Below are 23102 nucleotides of genomic sequence, written 5' to 3' on the forward strand. Positions count from 1 at the left end.
AAGAAAAAAAATAATTAAAAAAAATTAAAGAAAAAAAAAGATCAATGGAATAGAACTGAGGAGTCCAGAAATAAACCTTCAAATTTGTGGTCAATTGGTTTTCAACAACAATGTGATGACATTTTAATAAAGAAAGGAAGTCTTTCTGGACTGCAACTGGATATGCACATGCAAAAGACTGAAATTGCATATACACAAAATTTATGCATATACACATACAAAAAATGGATCAAAGGCCTAAATGTATGAGTTAAAACTTAAAATCTTACAGGATAAGATAGGCATATATCTTCGTGATGCTGGAATGGGCAACAGTTCATTAGATATGACACCAAATCACAAGCAACTAAAGAAAAGATAGATAAATTGGACATCATCAAAATTTAAAAATTTGTTCTTCAAAGAACACCATCAAGAAAGTGAAGATAATTCATAGAGTGGGAAAAATATTTACAAAGCAAATATATGATAAAGGTTTTTATCTAGAATATATAAAGAATTTACAACTCAATAATAAGAAAAATAGTCCAATTAAAAATGGGCAAATGATGGGATCCCTGGGTGGCGCAGCGGTTTGGCGCCTGCCTTTGGCCCAGGGCGCGATCCTGGAGACCCGGAATCGAGTCCCACGTCGGGCTCCCGGTGCATGGAGCCTGCTTCTCCCTCTGCCTGTGTCTCTGCCTCTCTCTCTCTCTCTCTCTCTCTCTCTCTCTCTGTGTGACTATCATAAATAAATAAAAATTTAAAAAAAAAATAAAAAAAAATAAAAATGGGCAAATGAGGGGCACCTGCGTGGCTCAGTTAGGTGTCCAACTCTTGACCTCGGCTCAGGTCTTGATCTCAGGGTAGTGAGCCCAAGCCCCTTCTTGGACTCCATACTGGATGCGGGGCCTACTTAAAAAAAAAAAAATGGGTAAATGATTTGAATGGCCATTTCTCCAAAGATATACAGACAAATTAACACATGAAAAGATGTTCAGCATCATTAGCTATGAGGGAAAGGCAAATTAAAATCACAATGAGATACAAATTCACACTCAATAGAATGGTTGTAATAAAAACACAGAAAGTTACAAGTGTTGTAGGGTGTGTAGAGAATTTGGAATCCTCATACATTACTGATGGGAATATAAAATAGTGCAGCTTCTTTGGTAAAGAATTTGGCAGTTCTTCAAATAGTTAAACAGAGTTACCATATGGACCTAGCAATTCCACTGATAAGTATACACCCAAGAGAAATAAAAACATATGTTCACACAAAAACTTGTACATGAATATTCATAACAGTATTATTCATAATAGCCAAAAAGTGGATACAACCGAAATGCCCATCAACTGATGAACAGATAAATAAAATGTGGTATATCCATAAGACAGAATATTATTCAACAAAATAAATTAAACAAGAATAAAAAAAGAAATGCTGTTACATGCTAGAACATGAATGAACCTTGAAAAACATTATGCTAAGTGAAAGCCAGTCACAAAAGCCCACATCTTTTATGATCCCATTTATAAAAACTATCCAGAATAGGCAAGTCCATAGACATAAAGTAGATTAGGGGTTGCCTCGGGCCAAAGGGTTGCAGCTAGGGAGATGAGGAGTGAATTCTAGTGGGTATAGGATTTAGGGGAAGAGGGTGATGAAAACAATGCTCTTAAAACATTGATTTTTGAAAGGGGCATCTAGGTAGCTCAATTGGTTGAGTGACCAACTCTTGATTTCAGCTCAGGTCATGATCTCAGGGTCCTGGGATTGAGCCCTATGTCAGGCTCTGTACTCAGCGCAGAGTTGGCTTGGTATTCTGTCTTCCTCACCTTCTCCCTCTGCCCCTCCTGCCCCACTCCCGCCGACACACTTTCTAAAGTAAATAAAATCTTTAAAAGAAACAAACATTGAGTAGCACCTGGGTGGCTCAGTGATTGAGCAACTGCCTTTGGCTCAGGTTGTGTTCCGGGGGTCTGTGGACTGGGTCCCACATTGAGCTCCCCACAGGGAGCCTGCTTATCCCTCTGCCTGTGTCTCTGCCTCTCTCTCTCTCTCTCTCTCTCTCTCTCTGTGTGTATGTGTGTGTGTCTCATGAATAAATAAATAAAATATTTAAAAATAAAAAAGAAACAAACATTGATTGCAAGGATGCTTGCCCAACTCTGAATACATCAAAAACCATTGCACTGTATACATTAAATGGGTGAATTGTATGGTGTGTAAAGTATATCTCAAAATAGCTGTTGCTAAAAACAAAACAAACAAAAACACAGAAGAGAAAGAGAAATTAGGTAAATCAGAAATTAAAATCAGAAGTGACTAGGAATAAAATAAATTACTGCAACTTTCAGAATCATGGGGAAGATTCTAGGTTTATCCTAGAGCATAAAATCTGAGTTTTGAGAAAGTTTTATCTAGCTTTTGTAGAAAGAGCAATCTCTTTAATGTAGCAAACCTACTCCAAAGGATGAATGTGTGTGTATATATATATATGTATATATATATGTATATATATATATATATATTCATTAGAGCCTGCTTTGTAATATTGAAAATTGGAAGTATTCTATGTCCATCTATAAGTAATGCTTCTCAATCCATCCTAGCTGACTCAGTCCCCTTTATATAATAAATATTTTGTTAAGACTTCCTTTACAGTCCTGAAATGGAAGTCATAGATATCTAAAACAAAATATACCTAATTGTAATATTAAAGAGAAATAAAAGGAAAGCAATTTGTAACAAAATTCGTATTTAAAAATGTAAATACTCTAAACACAAAACATACTCTAGAGGGCAGTACCATCCAGGTAAGAACTCATTATCTACAGCAAGCTGGTTAGATAATTTATGATATATCCAAACAAAGAAATGATGTATTTCTAGATCCACTGACATATTATTGAATCAAAAAGCAGAACAGCAATCACATTGATAGTTTTGTTTATGTAAATATACGGAAAAAGGTCTAAAGAGATGCTTACTAGGATGCTGATGACAAGAATTGTCTCTAATGATGAGATTCATAAAGATTTTTGCTTTCTCCATATATATTCAAACTTCTTTGTCTATAAATAAATTTAATAGTTTATGGCAAGTCCCAGTGGGACCATCACAACACAGATCCCATGGGTTCTGGAGTGAGGTCATATCATCTGCAATGGAGTCTTAAATATCTTTTGAATAATTTCTGGCCTTTTCCAGTCAGATGCCAAAGACAGTATTGGGGCTAGTCACAGTACATGGATAGCCATGGCCATCTTCGGTGTTGTCAGGTGAGCATCATGGCTAAGTAGTACTGCCCACCAGGAAGTTGGTAGTCATGCACTGTGAGGGCATCCACATTTCTGGCAATTTCTACAGAAACAAATTGTGGTACCTGGTCTTCTTCCACAAATGCATGAACACCAACTCATCCTGTGAGCCCTACCACTTCCAGTCCCCTGTTACTTCTGGGCCACTGGCTATATCTTTTGGTAGAATGGTACAAGGCATTTTGCTGATCAAGACCAGGTAAGGCCTAGCCACCTTGGACAGCCTCGTGGTATTTGATGGGATCCCACTCCTGCTCCTGTGACCCCTTCCCCATAAGAAGAAAAAGCAGATGGTGGTTTTTATTGCCCTCAAGGTTGTATATCTGAAGTTTACTCAGAAGTTTGCATACCTGGGGCACCTGGTTTGCAAGATTCCCTGGAGGTATAGGCCATGATAGCTATGCTAGAGGAGAAGAGAAAGAAGGTCAAGTTCCATTATGGGAAGAAATAGTAGCTCATGAGGTAGCAGAAACAGGCCAAGAATGTGGAGCAGACATTTAACAAATACAAAGAAGTCTTCAAGACCCATGGACTCTTTGTTTGGGTCCCCAAAAGACTATTTCTCATGCTTGGCTTGGCCTTTCCATCTTCCATTGGTATCTAGGATGTGACAGTCCCAATGTCCAGGTGCCACAGGCAGCCACTTATGAGTGGCCCTGAAAGTGAGGGAAATATCTCCGTCTGGGTAGAGATTTGACTTGTGCATCGGGTAGTTTGAGTGGAAAGTTATGGGCATTGGCAAAAAGCTTCTCTGCTTGGTCAGAGTCTGGAGGGAGAAAGACAGGAGATAAAGAGGTCTGGGAAAAAGGCGTGTGGTTCAATCTGTAAAAGTAGATATGAAATGTGAAGATCTTTGCTTCACACATTAAAGCCCAACAGAGCTTTCATCACAGAAGAGCACTAAACAACTACAAGAAATAGTAACTTGTCCAGATAACATCACCCAGTCTTTTGCCAGCTACTTGGTGGCAAGTTGTCTACCCTGGATTCATTCCATCCTGGAAGTAGTACGTATCTTGACTGGAATACAAAAAATATATTCCAAGTTAGACCTCTTGCCTGAATGGTCTTAACCAGTACCATTGAGGATTTAAAGTGTTTGGTCCAATGACCAGGGAGTTAATACAGTAGTGGACACATGACCATAGGATCCACTGATCTTTTCATAAACTATGCCACCTAGACCAACTATTAGTCTTACTTGTTGAAGATTCAGTTGAGGTGCTAGCTTGCAAAGGATACCTTCTGAGAAGGGACATCATCCTCTAGGACTCAAGGTAAACTCTAAATTGATATTCATTATATGGTACAGGTTCCTCAATAGGGAGAATATATGGGGGTCCAATAGCTGAAGGGTGGAAGTAGGATTATTTCTCTACATTGGTTATCACTGATCCACGTGGGGAATTTTTAACCTTTTTCTCCCAGAGGTTAGGGATGTTGGCTTCAGGAAGAGTCCCGTTAAACCCCCAGCTACTGCTAGGTCACTTTAGAATCTTCATTTCAAGAAACCAGCAGGAAAGAATAATTGACCCTGATCTTCACAGCTTATACAATGCAGACAGGAAAGAGTATGTTTGATAATCAAGTAATCCATTTGGGTGTCTTAGTTTCCACTTGACCAATGTAGATGGTACATGGGCAAGTGCAACAGCCACAACTTGAGAAGGACCTGGTGATGAAGGGCTAAGTTACTTCAGAGAAGATGGTCTAGGTCATTGCACTAAAAAAGCACTAAATAGGGACATCTGGGTGGCTCAGCTGTTGAGCGTCTGCCTTTGGCTCAGGACGTGATCCCAGGGTCTGGGATCGAGTCCCACATCGGGCTCCCTGCATGGAGCCTGCTTATCCCTCTACCTATGTTTCTGCCTCTCTCTGTGTGTCTCTCATGAATAAATAAATAAATAAAATGTTTAAAAATAAATAAATAAATAAGCACTAAATAAACAGCAGGCGAGGGGAATCTAGAACGGGTGGCAGAGAAAGGAGATACTAGCTTCAATTTGGGCCCCCAAAGCAGCTTCAAGGACTGTAGTTAATCCCACCAGCCCTTTTCTAGTGAATTTTTCCAGGAAAAGGGACCCAACAGAACTTCGGAAGAGCTGCTTCTAGAACTTATTATATGTAAAGGGGTGGATGGTCATAAATATTGTGGTGTACTGCAGAGATCACCCCATCCAGGACCAAGGTCATTCTATACCAGCTGCTAGAATTACTGGAGGCTGATAGCTTTCAACTGATCATACTCTAGAACTTACCTTTGGCTCAAGGAGGACCTCCTTACTTCTCTGGGTTCAGCCAAAATGATTGATCACTGAGGTAGCATAAAGTCTTCAAAGCTGTCTGTAGACAAGGCTGACACCTTTGCTGGACTGCATCATAGTTTGACTTCTTCCTGTGTCCAATCTTACTTCTTTCACTCATTCCAGAGGTGGATCCCAAGAGCAAGGCCAGTGAAATTTCTGCACCTGAATCTTCATGTCAAAGAGTATTTCCTGGGGAACTCGATCTGTGATGGATTCCCTTCCCTGTGTACCTCATAACTAAGACCTTTTGTATTGTAAGTTTTTTAAAAAAATAAAAGTTGCTTAAATGACAAAGGGGATTTATTGGCTCACATAACTGGGCAGGTATCAGGATTGATTTGATTCAGTAGCTGAATGATGTCAAGGCCCCAGTTTTGCTCCATTTCTCTGCTCTGCTTTAGAATCAGCATTATTCTAAAGCCAGCTTTGTTCACAATGACAGTAACTGCAGTAATTCCAGGGTTTATATTCTCAACCTTCACCATCCAAATGGAAAGAGAGCAGGCTTTTAGCAGCTTTATTTAAAGAATAAGGAAAAATCTTTCTCAGAGTCACTAGCAATTCAAGGTTCACAGACAAATTGGTCAAAGTCTGGGTTTCCTAATCCACTCACTGTGACAAGAGGTATGGGATTATCTTGAGTGCTGGAATTGTTGGTTTGTTTATATCTATGCCTTCCAAAATCACAGGGATGCTACACAAGGGGGAGGTATGAAAGATATGTTGTGGAGACAAACTATATTCATTTGCTAATGCTGCCATAACAAAGTACCACAGACTGGGTGCTTAAACAAGAGAAATATATTTTCTCACAGTTCTGGAGGCTACCAGTCTGAGATTAAGAGGTTGGTAGGGTTGTTTCTTCTGAGGCCTTTCTTCTTGGCTTGTAGATGACCATCCTCTCCCGCCTTTGCATGGTTTCCCCTCTGTGTGCACACATGTCTATGTCCTAATCTCCTCTTGCTGTAAGGATATCAGTCACATTGGGCTTGATACAGTAGCTGAATGATGCAGGCCTACCCTAAAGAACTTATTTTAACTTAATCACCTCTTTAAGAACCTTGTCTTCAAATACATTACGTCCTGAGGTATACTAAACACATGAACTTTTTTTGGGGGCATGATTCAGCCCATAACACAAACTCAACATCATCAATTACATACTGAAATATGTTCATTTGATTGACCGTTGCAATAAACTGTAAACTCTTTAAGGGCAAGAACAATATCTCATTTATACCACCAGTGCCCAGCACAGAGTTTGGTACACAGTAGGTAGTCAAAAGAAGACACAACTGCTTGCTAAGGACTATAAAGAGTTCGTCATACTTGGTAAGTATGAGGTCACTGGTGATTTTTTCCTAGAGCAGTTTCAATGGAATGGTGACCAAATAACCTAATTGTTGTGGGTTTAAGAGTGAATGGACAGGTTCGACGATACAAAAATTAAAACCTTCTTATGACAAAAGGCATCATGAGGAAAGTCAAAAGAGGATTATGAAAAAAATAGTATCTACATATATGGAACACCAGGAGTTAATAAGGCCTAATATAAAAAAGATCAGAAAAATATGAAGACAAACAACTTAATATAAAAACATAAAAAAGACCATGTACAGCCCAAAATATATGAAAACAAGTTCAGCCCTATTAGTCATCAGGGAAACACTAATTAAAATAATAGTGAGAGATCATTTAATGCACATTGTATGAACAAAAATGTTAGGATTTGTGCTTCAGTCCTGGTCAGAGAATAGACATTCTTCTACCTTTTGACTGGAATGTGAACTGCAATAATTCTACAGGTAATCTGGCAGTGTCTCACTCAAGACATCTTCGGTCAAAAGTAACAGAAAATCCAATTTACAGGGCAGCCCGGGGGTGGGGGGGGGGGGGGGGGGGGTGCGGCTCAGAGGTTTAGCGCCACCTTCAGTCCAGGGTGTGATCCTGGAGACCCTGGATGGAGTCTTGTTGGGCTCCCTGCATGGAGTCGGCTTCTCCCTCTGCCTGTGTCTCTGCCTCTCTCAGTCTCTCTCTCTCTGTGTCTCTCTGAATAAATAAATCTTAAAAAAAAAAAAAAAGAAAATCCAATTTACAACCCCTCTGAGCCAAAAGTTACTTATAGAGTCACATAACTGAAAATCTAGACATAGCTAGATGGAATCTATTTAAATGTTATTAGAATCTAATTTCTTTCCAAGTCTTAGTTCTATCTTCTTCTTCAGTCTGTCTTCATGAAGAGAGCTTACATCCTTACAGCAACAAGTCTAGCAAAGAAGAAAAGTCCTTGATCTCTTATTGTCCTGAAATTGAGTCATATGCTCATCCCTGAACTGCAGAATATTATACCTATGTGATATTATGCTCTTATTGACCAAATGTAGAAGCCAAAGGAGGAGTCAATACCATTGTAACTGCACAGAGTAATTAATAGAGGAGGACTAAATCATCTAAAGAAAATGAGGTGCTGTCACTAGAAGAAGAGGGATGGATGGATGTTGGGTGTCAAAACAAACAAGACAAACAAAATCCATATAGATCTTCTACTGGCAGTATCTATTCAAAATGTACACATATCTTTTGCTTCAACAATCTCACTCTAAGGATTTGAGTCTATAGAAAAAAACACACAATTTAAAGAAGCTACATGTATAAGGATACTCATTCTAGCAATGTTTATAATGGCACAAAATCTGGACAAATCTAAATGATCTATTAATAAAGAAATGGCTTAAAAATTATGGCACATTAATAGTATATTGTACAGCTAGTTAAAAGAAGGAGCTAGATAAGAGTATCCATGATAAACTTCAGGAAGAAAAAGTTGCAGAAAAATACATACGATGTAATTCATTATTTGCAAAAATCAAAATTTCTATTAATGTGTTTCTATTACCATTGGAAAAAGTATGGAGAGAGACATTGACCTTTTAACCTTGATTTTACCTAGGATTGAGATAGGGAAAGGAAAACTATCTTTTTCTTTATTTGCTTCTGAGGTATACTTTGTTATACTTCCGTGTTGTCTGAGTTGTTAAAATGAATGTTTGCTGCCTTTTAAACAAGTGAGTAGAAAGTGAAATGAGGAAGTAGTTTTAGATATAAACTATTTTTAGATTTGGAGAGAAGATAAATTAATCTTCAGTAAAGCAGAGATTGAAAATATTGAAGATAGAATAATCCATAGCATGGGCCCTGAGGGGATGGAGAGGATTCATTTCAGAGCAGTCCCCAAAGTACCAGTCCTGGGATGGCTTCACTGTTCCACAGGGAAATGCAAATAAACAGTAAAGTTCATAAAACTTTAGGGTTGAAAGCGCATTTTTAAAAAAGGAATTCAGAGTGATAGGAGATGGGAGGATTTTAAAAATATATATATACTGTTGTCAAGATTAAAAAGTTAGCAGCCCTATGTCAGTTCCTAAACTGTTGGAAATGCTGATGGTCTATAAATCCCAAAGTCTGTAAAAAAACAGATCTACAGAGCAAGTAGAAAGCTAAGGATTAAGCAAGAGAAGAGCTAGGGCTTCCTCTGTTGTAAAGGAAACAAGTGTGGGCAGACAGTTACAGACAGACTCGGCAGGTATAGGGGAAAGACGTAAATAAAAGACTATGGTGAGATCTTTTGCTGGGTTCAGGGTTGAATGGCTCTGCAGGAGTGATTGTGAGGTTGAAACTTGAGGGAAGTGGTAAAAAATGGTAAGAGGTGCTGTGGGGGATGGGAGACCAACCTGAGAGAAACTTGTAGAGTTTTTATATGGAATAATAATATCTGGCTATATTTTGTTCAGATTTGCTCTTTTATAAAATTGCCCTTGGTCCTTTTTGTATTCTCTCCCTCATTTGACACCCTCTTTCCCAACCAGCAGTTTTGGTTTTATTTCTTTGATGACACATTCTTCTTTAGATTGTTTTTGTACTTCTCTGTACTTACTAACTTGTCTCTGAGACCCTGTTCATTCATCTATAACCACCTGACACCACCTCCCAGATAGTAGACACCCAACTGATTGGTGCTGTAGTAAATTTAATTCCACACAGAAAATGATTGGGTAAAAATCAGTATCACCTTGATTAAAATTCTTCACAGTTGTGAAAATAGAGATAAATCATGGGCTTTTTTTTTAAATTTCTGCAAAACTAACTTTTCCCTATAGTATGTATTTTTCATTCCTTAAAAAGACACTATATATTTGGTCATATTTTCCTTATGAGTCTTAAACTGTACACCCTTGGAATTCATACACTCCTGTTATAAAAATGCCACAGAGATCATTAAAATAAAATTTTCCACTATAATGGATATGAAAACTGAGGACCAGAAAAATTAGGCAATTTGTTCAAAACTGCAAGGGTATCATGTGCAAGTCGATATGAGAATTGCTTCCAACTTAATTCAGAGTCTTTACATGGTGATTCCACCTCTTAATTTCAATTTTATTTTGTATTCAACTTATAGCAGTTAAATTAATAATAGTTATTTTTGGTAAAGCTCTCTTAAAACCAATAGACTATTACCCTTCCTTTTTTTTTTTTTTTTTTTTTAAAGATGCCAGTATGTGTTTCTGCTGCTGTGTGACATGTTTGATATTTTAAGTGCCTAGTAACGTACAATAAGCCAATTGGGCATTCAGTTGAAGGTTGTTTTATGATGCGTAACATTTGTGTTATTTATGATTATAATCAAATCTAAATGTTGACAGTGATGATTGCTATATATCAATCTTTACTCCTGCATTTTATAGTTCATCACTTATTTAAAACTGTATCTCTTTATTACCCTGTAAATAAAAAATATTGAAACCACAGAGAGAGTAACAAATCCTCACATGCAAACATAACTAGGAGGATGCTGCAGGTAAAGAAATACAGTGTTTTCCCCGGGGAGGCAAGAGATGACCTATTACAGATCACCACCCTCTTTTCTATTTGCACGTGAAAGTAGAAACCACTAGTACATTAGCGTTAAGAGCCTTTTTTTCGCTTAAAACATTCTCACATAATACCTAGGAGTCCAACTCTAAAAAAAGTGGAAAATTAATTATCCGCCAGAGAAAATATTTAAGAATTCATATTCTTCAGTATGGAGGTTCCTCCAAAAATTGAAAATAGAACCACCCTATGATCCAGTAAGCACACTATTGGGTATTCACCCCCAAAATACAAAAACAATAATTCAAAGGGACACAGGCACCCCTATGTTTATTACAACATTATTTACAATAGTCAAACTATGGAAGCAACCCAAGCGTCCATCAACAGACGAATGGATAAAGAGAATGTGGTCCATATACACGATGGAATATTATCCAGACCATAGAAAATAATGAAATTTTGCCATTTGAAACATGAATAGAGCTAGAGAGTATAAAACTAAATGAAATAGAAAAAGAGAAATAACATATGATCTCACTCATATGTGGCATTTAAGTAAGCAAAGGAGCAAAGGGAAAAAAAAAAAAAGAGACAAACCAGACTCTTTAACTATAGACAACTAATTGTTACCAAAGGGGACGTGGGTAGGGATTAAAAAGTATATTTATCATGATGAAAACAAAATAAAATAAAATGATAAAACAAGGGAGAAATGGCCTGGGGGGCGGGGGGTGGGGTGGGGGAAGTATTCCCATCGTTTAGTTTTGTGGAAATGGTATGTTGTGGTCCTTTTTAGAATTATAGTTTTTTTTTTTTTAAAGGATTTTATTTACTTATTCATGAGAGACACACAGAGAGAGGCAGGGACACAAGCAGAGAGAGAAGCAGGCTCCATGCAGGGAGCCCGATGGTCTCCAGGATCACGCCCTGGGCTGCAGGCGGCGCTAAACTGCTGGGCCACCCAGGGATCCCGAAATTATGTTTTTTTTTTTTAATTTATTTATGATAGTCACAGAGAGAGAGAAAGGGAGAGGCAGAGACATAGGCAGAGGGAGAAGCAAGCTCCATGCACCGGGAGCCCGACGTGGGATTCGATCCCGGGTCTCCAGGATCGCGCCCTGGGCCGAAGGCAGGCGCCAAACCGCTGCGCTACCCAGGGATCCCGAAATTATGGTTTTCTATTGGCAGATATGATCGTTTGACCTTTAATTGAATTTTAAGGACTACTTTTTTTAAACAAATAAATAGATTTTCACATAAAATACCTACAGGAGAACGTTGCCCCGTTAGCCTCCACCTGGAGCTACACTCCTGGAGGTCCTATCCTCTATACACGACAAAGCTACACTCATTCTGTTGGGAGGGCTCGTCACTGTCCTCGTTGACCTTGTAATTTTAGGGCATTCTTCCCTCTGAGAGTGACAGGGAAAGACGTTTCATAAAAATTTTGTTCTTCCAGGGGGGGGGGGAGGGGAGGGGGGGGAAGTGAACTCCTCTAGATCGCGATTCCTTCACATTTTCCAAACACAGCAAAGCCCATCGGAAGCCCCACACCTCGTATCAAAAAAACTGCACAACGTGAACCCCCCGAGACTTTGAGATAGGGACAAGGCTGCCGTTCACACACTCCTCCAGCAACTCCTTGTCGAGTTTTCATGGAGTGACAGGCCCTGGGCCAGGAGCGGTTGTTATCAAAGTGAGACGCTGTCCCCGAGCCCACAGTGGGGTGGTGAGGCGGGCAGCGAGACGTCCGCGGGGGGTGCGCGGGGGGAGGGCGGGGGAGGGCGCCTGCCGGGGGAGCGGCGCAGCGGAGCCGGGCAGCGAGCGAGCGGGGTTAGGGACGCGCGGCGCAGCTGGCCGGCCCGGCTCCTGGGCTCCGCCCCGCGGGGCTGCCGCCTGCGCCAAGAGGCGGCGGGCGCGGGGAGGGCGCGGGGAGGGCGCGGGGAGGGCGCGGGGAGGGCGCGGGGAGGGCGCGGGGAGGGCGCGGGGAGGGCGCTCGGGCGCGCGCAGACGCCGCCCGGAGGGACAACCACGAGGTTGAAGAGTCCGGAGCTTTGAAAATAGCCGCCGGTGCGAGGGTGAGGCCGCGGCTCCCAGGCCCCGGCGGGGGATCCACGAGGCGCACCTGCTCCCGTCGCGGCGGCCGACCTGTCGCCCTGCGGGGCCCGGAGCGCACGGCCCGCCTCCAAGTTAATCATCAGCAAGTTTCTTTGTTGTTGGAAATAAGACGCGCGGTCGCGCGTAGGCTCGGGGGGCCCAGGGGGCCCGGGGGGAACCTGTCCCCCCCGCACCTTTTAAACGCCCGCCGGGAGGGAAGGAGGAGGCCGGGGCAGGGGGGCTCCAAGTCTCCCGCACGCCCACCTCCCCGGAGGGCGTGTCTCAGGTGAGCAGGACTCGCCCCACCTCCCAGCAGCCGAAGGACGCTCTCCGCTACCCGGTTACCATAACGACAGGGCGGCAAGCGCCACGCAAACCACCTCGCGCCCAGGCCCCCAGGGGCCGCCTGCATTGTCCGCCGCCCGAGCAGCGCCTCCCTCACGGCGCCTGCGCACAGTCCGCAGCGGGGAGGGGGCGGGGGAGGGAGGATGACAGCGCGCGCGAGACGTTTCCCAGAAGCCCGCGCCGCTCGCCGCCCTTCTCCCTCCCGCTCACAGGCCGCGTGACGTCACTCCGCCCGCCACGTTCCTGAGACGCTAAGGGTGGTTTGCCGGCGCCCCCCAGTGGTCCGGTGGAGCGTTGCAGCGCCGCGCGCGGGGGCCCAGCGAGCGAGGCAGGGAGCGCGGCGGGTTGGGCCGCCGCCGCCGCCGCCGCCGCCGCCGCCGCGGCCGCCGTCGTCACCGTAGCGCGCCGACATGTGGCGGCGCGGCTGAGCGGAGGGGAGGGGGGAGGAGGGAGGAGGGGGAGGGCACGCGCGGGGAGGGGAGGGGAGGGGAGGGAGGAGGCCAGACAAGGCGGGGGGAGGGGGAGCAGCGGTGGCGCAAGTCGCGCGGAGCAGCGCAGCCCGGGGCCGCTCTCGCCGCCTCCCGACCCGGCGCCCCCGGCGACAACTCCGAGCGGGCCGCGGAGTCCATGTTGGGGAACTTGGCGTCGTGACGGGGACCCGCCGGAGCGAGCGCCTCCACCTCGGCCTGAGGTAAACGCGGGCCGGCCGCGGGGGCGGGCGGGCTCCGGCGGGCGGGGGGCGGGCGGGCGCGCGAAGTTTGCGGGTTGCGCGCGGCCCAGGCGGCGTCGCGCGCCGGGAGGAAAGTTGGAGCCGCCTGTGGAGGCGGGGGGGCCCCTTGGTCGCCGCCGCCCCGCCGGGAGGCCCCGCTCCGGCCGCCGCGCCGTCCGCACCCCGGGGCCGGGGCCTGGCCCGCGCCCGCCGCCCGAGCCCGCGGAGGCTGCCCGCGGCGCCGCGACGCCCGCCCCCCCGACTTGGGAGACTTGGGAGACTTGGCTTTTGTCAGCCGCGTCCCGGCCCGCGCGTGAGACCAAACTTCACGGCGCCGTGACCTCCGCGCGGACGGGCCGAGGCGGCGGGCGAGGCGGCCGCGCTCCCCCCCTCCCCTCCCCCCCCCCCGCCCCGAATTTCAAACTCTTCTCCCCCCACCCCCACCCCCACCCCCTCGACTTTTCAGCCCGTTTCCTGGGCTGACAACAAAAGGGCCGGATCTGAACTTCTCCGGATGCGTCGCCCTCCCTTCCTCGCTCGCACCTACCGGGATCCCGTTTCTTTGGGGATCGCGCGGGCCGTCCGGCCCCTCCCCCCCCCTCACGTATTTTGGAAAACCTGCTTTGGAAGTAAACGCCCGGTTGAAGTAGTCGGGTTAGAATACAGATGGAAGTGTTGAAATCGTGAGAGTTCCCCCCCACCCCCGCCCCCCCTCAGCGGGTTTCTGTGGAGGATTTTCGTAGCGTCCACACCGCGCGGTCTTCCTTAATCCCGGGCCGTGTTAGCAGCTAACGTCCCCGCACGCCCTCCGTGAGCCGAGGGGTTTAGGGGGAAACTGCTCAGGAGGTCCTTAAGGTTTGGCCGGTGGACGCTGGCCTTAGGTTTTCCCATTGTGGGGATTTTTTTTTTTTTTTTTTTTTTAAATCCCCCACTGGAAAATCAGGAAAAGCCTAATGAAGGAAGAGATGCAGTTTTCATTCTAGAAACTTAATTCAAGCATGTGGCTCCTTCCCTCAGAATATGGGACGCGAAACATTCTTCAGTAACTGGTGGTTTTTGTGTTGTTGTTTGTTTTTATTGGTAATTAATTGTATTACAATTTTGATAAGGTTCAAATCTCTAGACCGCCGCTTTCTCTTTCCTGTTTTTTTGGCAGTTGCCTTAAATCGTCCCCCCCCCCCTTTTTTTTTTTTCTTTTTTTTGGCCGTTGGTTAAAAGCTGCAGTAAAGAAGTTTGTGGGATTTTAATTTTTGTTGCTTTGATTGATTGAGCAGATAAAGATTTGGCATTGGCTTTGAGTTTGTTTTATACTCTTCTCTGGAAGATAATCTGAATTTACTTTTTATATGCTTAGTTTATGCCATAGGAGTTTTTAAAGTTATTCTCAACTGTAGCTGCACTTTTTCATTATAATTTTTTTTTTTGGTGCAAGTATATTAATCAGTGTACGTTCAGATGGTGACCTTTCTGCCTGAGAGTTTGAGTATGCTTTTTTTTTTTTTTTTTTTTTTTTAAAGGATTTTGAGTACATTTTAAGATTTTGGTCGGATAAGATTAGGATGTTTGCTTACTTCCAGTGTACTCACGCTGTAAAAACATTTTTCGATATGTCAAGGGGGAATAAAACTGTAGAGGCAAAGAGAAAATTGTTGGTAAATATATTGCCTGCCTGAAACGTGTAATGGAGAAAACTTTAAGCGTGATTTGTTTTGTCACGTCTTTAGGTAATGGCAGTGGGATCCATGAGTTAAGACTGAAACTCTTCAGGGGTCACCCAGCTTCCCCATTATTTTTTGGGCACTAGCCTGTGTTTAGGCAATTTTCCTGAAAAGCTGTGCTGTTATAGGAGGAAACCGTGCAGTTGGCTGATGTTGATTCACCATTAGTAGCATGTTTTAATAGTAGGAGAGTACACTACTACTCACCGACTTAACACTGAGCTTTTTAGATACACCAATGAGATAATTATAAAGCCTAACTAAAGAGAGTGGCAGAGATAGAGGTAATAAAATCTCAGCCTTAGAATGATTTTCATTTTAACTTCCCTTTTGCAAGCTCTACCATCATCATCTACCCTTACCTTTAAGTGATGTGTGTTGGATCTTGACTTACCTTGCCCACTGAAATAAAGAAGCTTCAAACCTAAATTCTTAGTTATACTCTCTATCTGAAAGAATAAATTAGCAGGTTTGCACCTTATCTTGCATCTGTATTCTAACTGGTAGTAGCACTGAGTAGGGCTCAGAGTTAAAATACCTAGTATTCTCTTGGTATTATTACCAAGACTCATTTTTGTATTGTCATTGTTGTCTTTCTTTAAAAGTCGTAGATTTGTTAATTCTAGTACTTAGGCAGATATGGTTCTACTGTAAAATGTGAAAACAGTACCATCCTCTCTTACTTGCAAAATAGTTTCCTAAAAAGTCTCACTATGACCTTTGCTTACCTATATGGTCTTTTACGCTCAACTGCCAGAGTGATCCTGATGAAATTTGTCAAATCATGTTACTTTTCTTCTTAACTGGCTTCCCTTCTCATAGTAAAATCCAAGTCCATGGTTTACCAGGCTGTGAGTGTTTTGAGTCTCGTCTTCCTCTCTCGACTTGATTACCTCATTCTTTGTCCAACTGACTTCTACTCTCCTACATAAGTTTTCTCTGACTGCTCTGTCAAAACCAAACCTTCCTCCCGCATTTCCTACCACTTTTTAAGCCACATTTTCTACATAGCATTTATCACTTTCTAACATACTGTATAATTTACTATCTTAAGTTTATTGTATTTCTTCTTCACTTTAATGAAAGTTCTGTGAGAACAGGGTTTGTCAGTTTGGGCCATTGTTTTGTCCCCAAATGCTGGCACAATGCCTAATACGTAGTAGGTGCTTAGTAAATATTTGATTAATCTCCTTTCTGCTGGAAACGTTAAAACTTTAAAGATAGTAATTATGGTTTGAAACATTACCCAGCTCTCACTCTTTTGCATAGTTACTTGGGTCTCTGCTTTATATTCAGTTCAGGGGACATTTTTAAAGAAGCATATATAGAATGTGAACTTGAAACTGATTTATCAGGATATAGTTGGAAATAAGAATACTTAGCTAAGGGTAGAGTGGTATAATTGTCTTTCTGTTTAAAATCCATTAAATATTTACTAAGCACCTACTACGTATTAGACATTGTGCCAGTATTTGGGGACAAAACAAGAGATCACCAGGCCTCTGTTGATGAATGGAAAGTGAAGGACAGAAATTTGAACCATCAACTCAAGGAAACAGCTGGATTGATGGTAATACCACATAGGGTTCAAGGTTCTTTTGATTCTGACATCTTGCATTTAAAGTACCTCTGGAACTTTTCAGATGGAAATTTCTGTAGGCAATTAGATAATATGGTTCTAAATTTCAGAGGAATTGTGCTTGGAATAGAAAATTGGTGTCACTTATGTAGGTAGTTGAAACTATAGGTGGAATTGCCTAAGGGAGGGACTATAACTGGAATGGAATCACAGTGGCCTATAACATTAAAAAAAAAAAAAAAAAGTTTGCTTGGGTGAATGGAAGTTCCCCAAAACTACTGTGAAGATCAGAGAAGTACAAGGTGAGTGTGATATTACAAAAACTAAAGGAAGAGAGTATTTCAAGGAAGAGTAATCAGTAGATTCCAGTGTTGATGAGAGTTGAGTAATGTAAGAGTTTTAAGATTTTGCTTTTTTTTTTTTTTTTTTCTTTTTTTAGAGACGAGAGAGAAAGAGGGGAGGTGCAGAGGGAGATAAAATGGTAAGCAGGTGCCATGCCCGGTGTGGAGCCTGGCGGTGGGCTTGATCTCACCTCCCTGAGATCATGACCTGATACGAAATCAAGAGTGGGGATGCTTAAGCACTTAAGCAGGACTCAGCCACCCAGGTGCCCCAAGAGCTAAAAGACTTTTCACTGAATTTAACAAGGAGCTCATTGGCCTTTGAATAAGCAAGGTAGTAAGTTTCTTATTTTCCAATTGATGCTCCTGTAATTGCTGAAGTAGATTAAAAAAAAAAAAACAACTGAGATCAAACATTAAGAAATTAGCTGTCTACATTACAGAAGAGACCTAATGTTTGTTGGATATTTCCTGTGTACCACCCTCTCTGTTTTAGACATTTTACATAAATTTTCATTTGACCTTTTCAGTAGCCTTGCTATGTTGGGTATGTTAATCCTTTTTATGGAAAGGAGTCTGAGGCTCTAGAGAAGTTATATGACTTGCTAAGTGTCAGAGCACTTGTTAAGAATATACACTCAAGTCCGTTTGACTCTTGGGCCTTTAGTCTTTAGTTATTCATTGTGTCTGTGGGTTGGCCTCTCAAACTCTAGGTCAGCGCTATCTAGTAGTAGACTTTTCTGTGATGATCGAAGTGTGTGTACTGCCAATACAGTAGTAGCTAATGTGGCTGTTGAGCATTTGAAATATGGCCAGCGCGACCAAGGAACTGAGTAGTCGTTATGGTGCAGATATAGATCAAAAGTCATTAAGAACCTCATAAATAATAAAGCAGAGTCATAATTAGAAGAGGTGGAAACATATTTATTTGGGAAGAGTACTGTTTTACTTATATGCTAGTTTTAGGTGCTATAAATGAACATTGTAAATTAACTTTTTCTTTTTTAAAAACAATTTCAAACTTTCAGAAAAGTTCAAGTAGAATACAAAAGACTTTTTTCCCCGTAGCCATTTGAGAATAAGTTTCAGACACCATCCCGCTAAGGCCCCAGTACAAGTACGAAGTTTTTTTCAAACCCTGAACCATTTGGGAGTAAGTTACGATGCCTTCTCATAGCCCCAAACCCAGGATAAGGACTTTCTTTTATATAAATATATCAAAATCAGGAAATTAACATCACTATATTATTACAATTTAACTCTCAGACCTCATTTAGGTTTTGCCAGTTTGCATAGTAGTTTCATTTAAGAAGAGGATCCAGTCTAGAGTCCTGCGTTGCATTTAATTGTAATGTCTTTTTACACTCCTTCAACCTAGAACAATCCCTTGTTTTTCCTTAAATTTCATGACCTTGACACGTCAAAGGATTACAGGTTAGTTTTGTTGTTAAATGTCTCTCAATTTAGATTTGCCTAGTATTTCCTTATGGCTGGGTTCAAATTGTGCAGGAGTGTCTCAGCAATGATGCTGTGTTCTCATTGCATCCTATTGGATGGCATACAATTTTCTTTTTGTGCCATTACTGATGTACACTTTGATCATTTGATTAAGATGAAGTTTCCCAAGCTTCTTCACCCAAGTTTTTTTTTTTTTTTTTCCTCTTAGTAATCAATAAGTATTTTGTGGGACGCATTTTCAGACTTTATAAATAGCCCATTCTTCATCAGATTTGCTATTTATTATCAAATTGTCCCAGCTTTGACCAGTGAAAGCCCCTTCAAATGCTTTCTTTGTTCTTTTGACTTGCTTTGAGCACTTCCTTACTGTTTGACACAAGAAAATGTTCCAGGGTTACCTTGTACGTACTTTCCCTGTTGTAACCCTAGAATCATCCATTTCTCCAAGGAGTGATTTCTTTTAGTGGAGAAAGATGTTTAGAAAGCCAAGATTTATTTCTGTATATATATAAAAAACCATGGGCTATTACCAATTTTTCCAGTTCCGGTGTTTTCATTTTCTCCCTTTCCAGATTTATTGCTTTCTTCTAAGGGGAAGCCTGACTTCCAGTATCCTTAGTGTGTTTACTTATGATCAGTCACCAAGGTGTAGCCAAATTCTATTGTCACTGTTGCTTCTTCTCCAGAGTTGGGTAATATTTTCATTCTTCTCAAGGCTCTGCTGCCTTGTGCCAAGATGCATTCCTCACTCTAGGCCCCTCACCATACCTCATATTGAGGATCTCACCATTCTTCTTGAGTTCCAGTACCTCTGGGCTCCCTCAACAATCTTCACATGGACACCTTGCTCAGTAACTTGGGCTCCAACACCTCCAGGCAGACTACCAACATGCAGACATATTTTTCTTAAAGATTGTGCTCATTTGTTTTTATAAAAGATTATCACACCAAAACTTGTGAAAATTATGATCAAATATGTCCTCACCTTTAAAATTTAAGTCCTCTTGAGACTCTCACATCTGTTAGTGATAATACTAATCTTCCTTATTTTCCCTTTTACCAGAGAGTTCTCAGATGTACTTTCAGGAGAGTCTTTTTAATATAATTTTGACAGTAAGGTAAAAATTAGTTCTTTGGGGTCAGTCAGACCTAGCTTTGCATTCTAGTTGTCCCATATACTGATTCTCATCTTTTATTGGTGACTTAATCAGTGTCCTCATCTATTTTAAGTAACATTTACCTAAATCTAGTGGTAATAGCTTAACTCCAATCTCGTTTTACAACTTTAAGTTAACTCTAGCAATTTTTAAACCTTTTCAATGCAGTGTTAGTTGTGCAATGTTGGTGGTATTTTAATTTTTAAAATTGTATGGTATCTTGAGGATTAAATGTACAAAAGCATGTCAGAGTTTATTGCCTAATATAAAACAGGCATTTCCCCTACCCATAATCTTCTGCTATAGGTTTGTTGATAGCTGTGTGTCTCAGAGGTCTGGGGATGAAACATGGCCTTTGCCCTTGAGGGGCTTAGTCCTAATCAGGCCTTCTTTATTGCTCCCAGTGTTCTTCATTTTTTCCTGACGAGTTTTCTATATCTTCCTCTCTTTCTCCACTTTCTGCTGCTGCATTATTTTCAAAACCTCCAGTTTAAACATGTCAAAGTAGATAAATGGGATAGAGGTGGACTTTTCCTTAGTGATTTCCTACTTTTTACAAAACACAATTTAAGTCCTACCTTGGACTTAAACTTTAAGTCCCTTTACATTCTGGCCTGTAATTAAGTCTGTACCTTTATCTCCTATTGCTGTTCTTTTTTTTTTTTTTTTTTTTAATTTTTTTATGATAGTCACAGAGAGAGAGAGAGAGAGAGAGGCAGAGACACAGGCAGAGGGAGAAGCAGGCTCCATGCACCGGGAGCCCGATGTGGGATTCGATCCCGGATCTCCAGGATCGCGCCCTGGGCCAAAGGCAGGCGCCAAACCACTGCGCCACCCAGGGATCCCTCTCCTATTGCTGTTCTAAATGAATTCTTTCTGACTAAATTAGTCCTGAAAAATGCCTGTAGCTCACATTTGGCACTTAGCGTGTTCATCACTTGTTCATCTTTTGTATGCTAGTACTCCAACTCTTTTTTGCAGCAGAAAAGGTTATAGTATCTTAGTCTGTTTTTCTATTATAGTATCTTAATCTGTTTTTGTATTCCAAGCCATTCTCAATACCCTGGCCAAAGTAGTAGTTCAGCAGCTTAAAGTAAACGAAAACAGAAATATAAATATTAAAGAGAGCAGCCACAGCAACATTGCTTTGAAAATTCTTTGGGATCATGGGATCCCTGGGTGGCGCAGCGGTTTGGTGCCTGCCTTTGGCCCAGGGCGCGATCCTGGAGACCCGGGATCGAATCCCACATCGGGCTCCCGGTGCATGGAGCCTGCTTCTCCCTCTGCCTGTGTCTCTGCGCCTCTCTCTCTCTCTGTGACTATCATAAATAAATAAAAATAAAAAATTTAAAAAAAAAAAAAAAAAAAAAAAAAGAAAATTCTTTGGGATCAGTGAAACAGTTTACAAATGATAAATTATCTGTTAAGGTACATATACTTGTTAACACTATTTTGTATGCCTGGATGACCTGTCAAGAAAATTGTTTCTTCAAATTATTGCTCTAATGGGGAATAAATATTAATAATGTAAAAATTTTGTAAGCTGTCTTGCACCTGAAAACCTTATCATGGAAGAGCCTTTAGATAGGACAGCTTTAATGCATTAAGGCTGTATTTCTTTAGGAATTGTGTATGTCCAGTTAACTTAGACATCAACATGAATAATATGAGGGAGATGCATGAAACGGAAATAGCTTTATTGTTTCAAAGCTGCTACAGAAGTAGATAAAATTAATAAAATTAAATGAAGGAGAAACAAATCTAGTCAAATTCTTAAGAGAAGTTTAAAATATATTTTAAATCAATATAGCCATCCCAACTTTCTTGGATTACTATTTGCATGGCATATCTTTTTCCAAACTTTCATTTTACCCTGTGTCTTTATATTTAAAGTGAGTTTCTTAAAAAGCAGAACCAGGGATCCCTGGGTGGCGCAGCGGTTTGTTGCCTGCCTTTGACCCAGGGCGCGATCCTGGAGACCCGGGATCGAATCCCACGTCGGGCTCCCAGTGCATGGAGCCTGCTTCTCCCTCTGCCTATGTCTCTGCCTCTCTCTCTCTCTCTCTCTCTCTCTCTCTCTGTGACTATCATAAATTAAAAAAAAAAAAAAAAGGGCAGAACCAGACTTACAAATACAGAGAACAAACTGATGGTTGCTGGCAGAAAGGAGAGGGTGGGAGGCTGGGAAAAATGGGTAAAGGGGAGTGGGAGGTACAAGCTTCCAGTTATATAATGAATAAATCACAACAATAAAAGATACAGCATAGAGAATATTGTCTTAATATTGTAGTAGCATTGTGTGATGAGCATAGCATAACCTACAGAGAAATTGAATCACTGTGTTGTACACCTGAAACTAACATTGTCAATTATACTAAAATAAAATTAAAAAAAAAATTGAGTTTCAGGACACCTGGGTGGCTCAGTGGTTGAGCATCTACCTTTGGCTCAGGGCGTGATCCTGGGGTCCTGGGATCAAGTCCTGCATCGGGCCTCCCATAGGGAGCCTACTTCTGCCTATGTCTCTGCCTTTCTTTTCTGTGTCTCTCATGAAGAAATAAATAAAATCTTAAAAAAAAAAAAAGAAGTTGGGTTTCTTGTAGACATTATGTAATCCAGTGTTTTTGTAAAATCCAATCTGACGATCTCTCTGTTAATTAGTGTGTTTAGGTTGTTTATATGTAATTATTGATATGATACACTGTTTTGTTTCCCATTTCCTGCCCCCTTTTTTGATTATGGGAATATATTTAATATTCTCTAAATTCACCTATTGACCTTTTGACTATATCTCTTTGGATTATGTTTTAGTGGTTGCTTTAGGACTACTCTTGACAACTAGAAATGTGTCTAGTTTGATTTGAGATATGCTGTAAATGTAAAATATACACCAGATTTCAAAGACAATTGCCACACAAGAAAGAATATAAAAGTCACATTTAATAAGTTTTTTACTGGTTAATGTTGAAATGTTAATATTTGGACATATTGGGTTAATAAAATATACTAGATTGATTTTAGCTTTCATAGTATGGCTACCCAAAACTTAAAGTTATGTATGTGGCTCACATTATATTTCTGTTGGACAGTGCTGCTCTAGGAATGATAATATATACACTGAAACATTAACAATCTATTCAGAGTTAATATTTACCACTTGAAGTGATGGTAAAAGCCAAACAACTCTTCCAGTGACCTTTATGTTAAAGTCGTA

At 41.6% G+C, this 23102-nt stretch overlaps 1 protein-coding gene, 1 long non-coding RNA gene and 1 pseudogene across 5 annotated transcripts in view; 2 read left to right on the forward strand and 1 right to left on the reverse strand.

Moving 5' to 3' along the window:
* Positions 1-3231: 3231 nt before the first annotated feature.
* LOC118352599 (60S ribosomal protein L13a-like) lies at positions 3232-3907 on the forward strand (annotated as a pseudogene).
* A 3583-nt stretch (positions 3908-7490) lies between these two features.
* On the reverse strand, positions 7491-13017 carry LOC125753845 (uncharacterized). The gene is made up of 2 exons (XR_007406513.1): positions 12610-13017; positions 7491-11896 (listed from the first exon to the last, which is right to left on the reverse strand). It is a non-coding gene; the product is annotated as an uncharacterized LOC125753845 (long non-coding RNA).
* A 300-nt stretch (positions 13018-13317) lies between these two features.
* The window catches only part of SCAF11 (SR-related CTD associated factor 11), a 74018-nt gene continuing 64233 nt past the window's right edge, over positions 13318-23102 (forward strand). Inside the window, exons 1-2 of one of the 4 annotated variants that reach the window (XM_049102736.1) lie at positions 13417-13617; positions 17372-17413. The gene's annotated coding sequence lies outside the window, so the exon portion shown is untranslated. Of the gene's footprint in view, positions 13618-17371; positions 17414-23102 lie in introns of all 4 variants that reach the window. The other 3 variants (XM_025477360.3, XM_025477358.3, XM_025477361.3) reach the window with 3 other exon arrangements.

This window comes from Canis lupus, chromosome 27 (assembly GCF_003254725.2).
Source record: "Canis lupus dingo isolate Sandy chromosome 27, ASM325472v2, whole genome shotgun sequence".
Classification (NCBI taxonomy): Eukaryota; Metazoa; Chordata; class Mammalia; order Carnivora; family Canidae; genus Canis; species Canis lupus.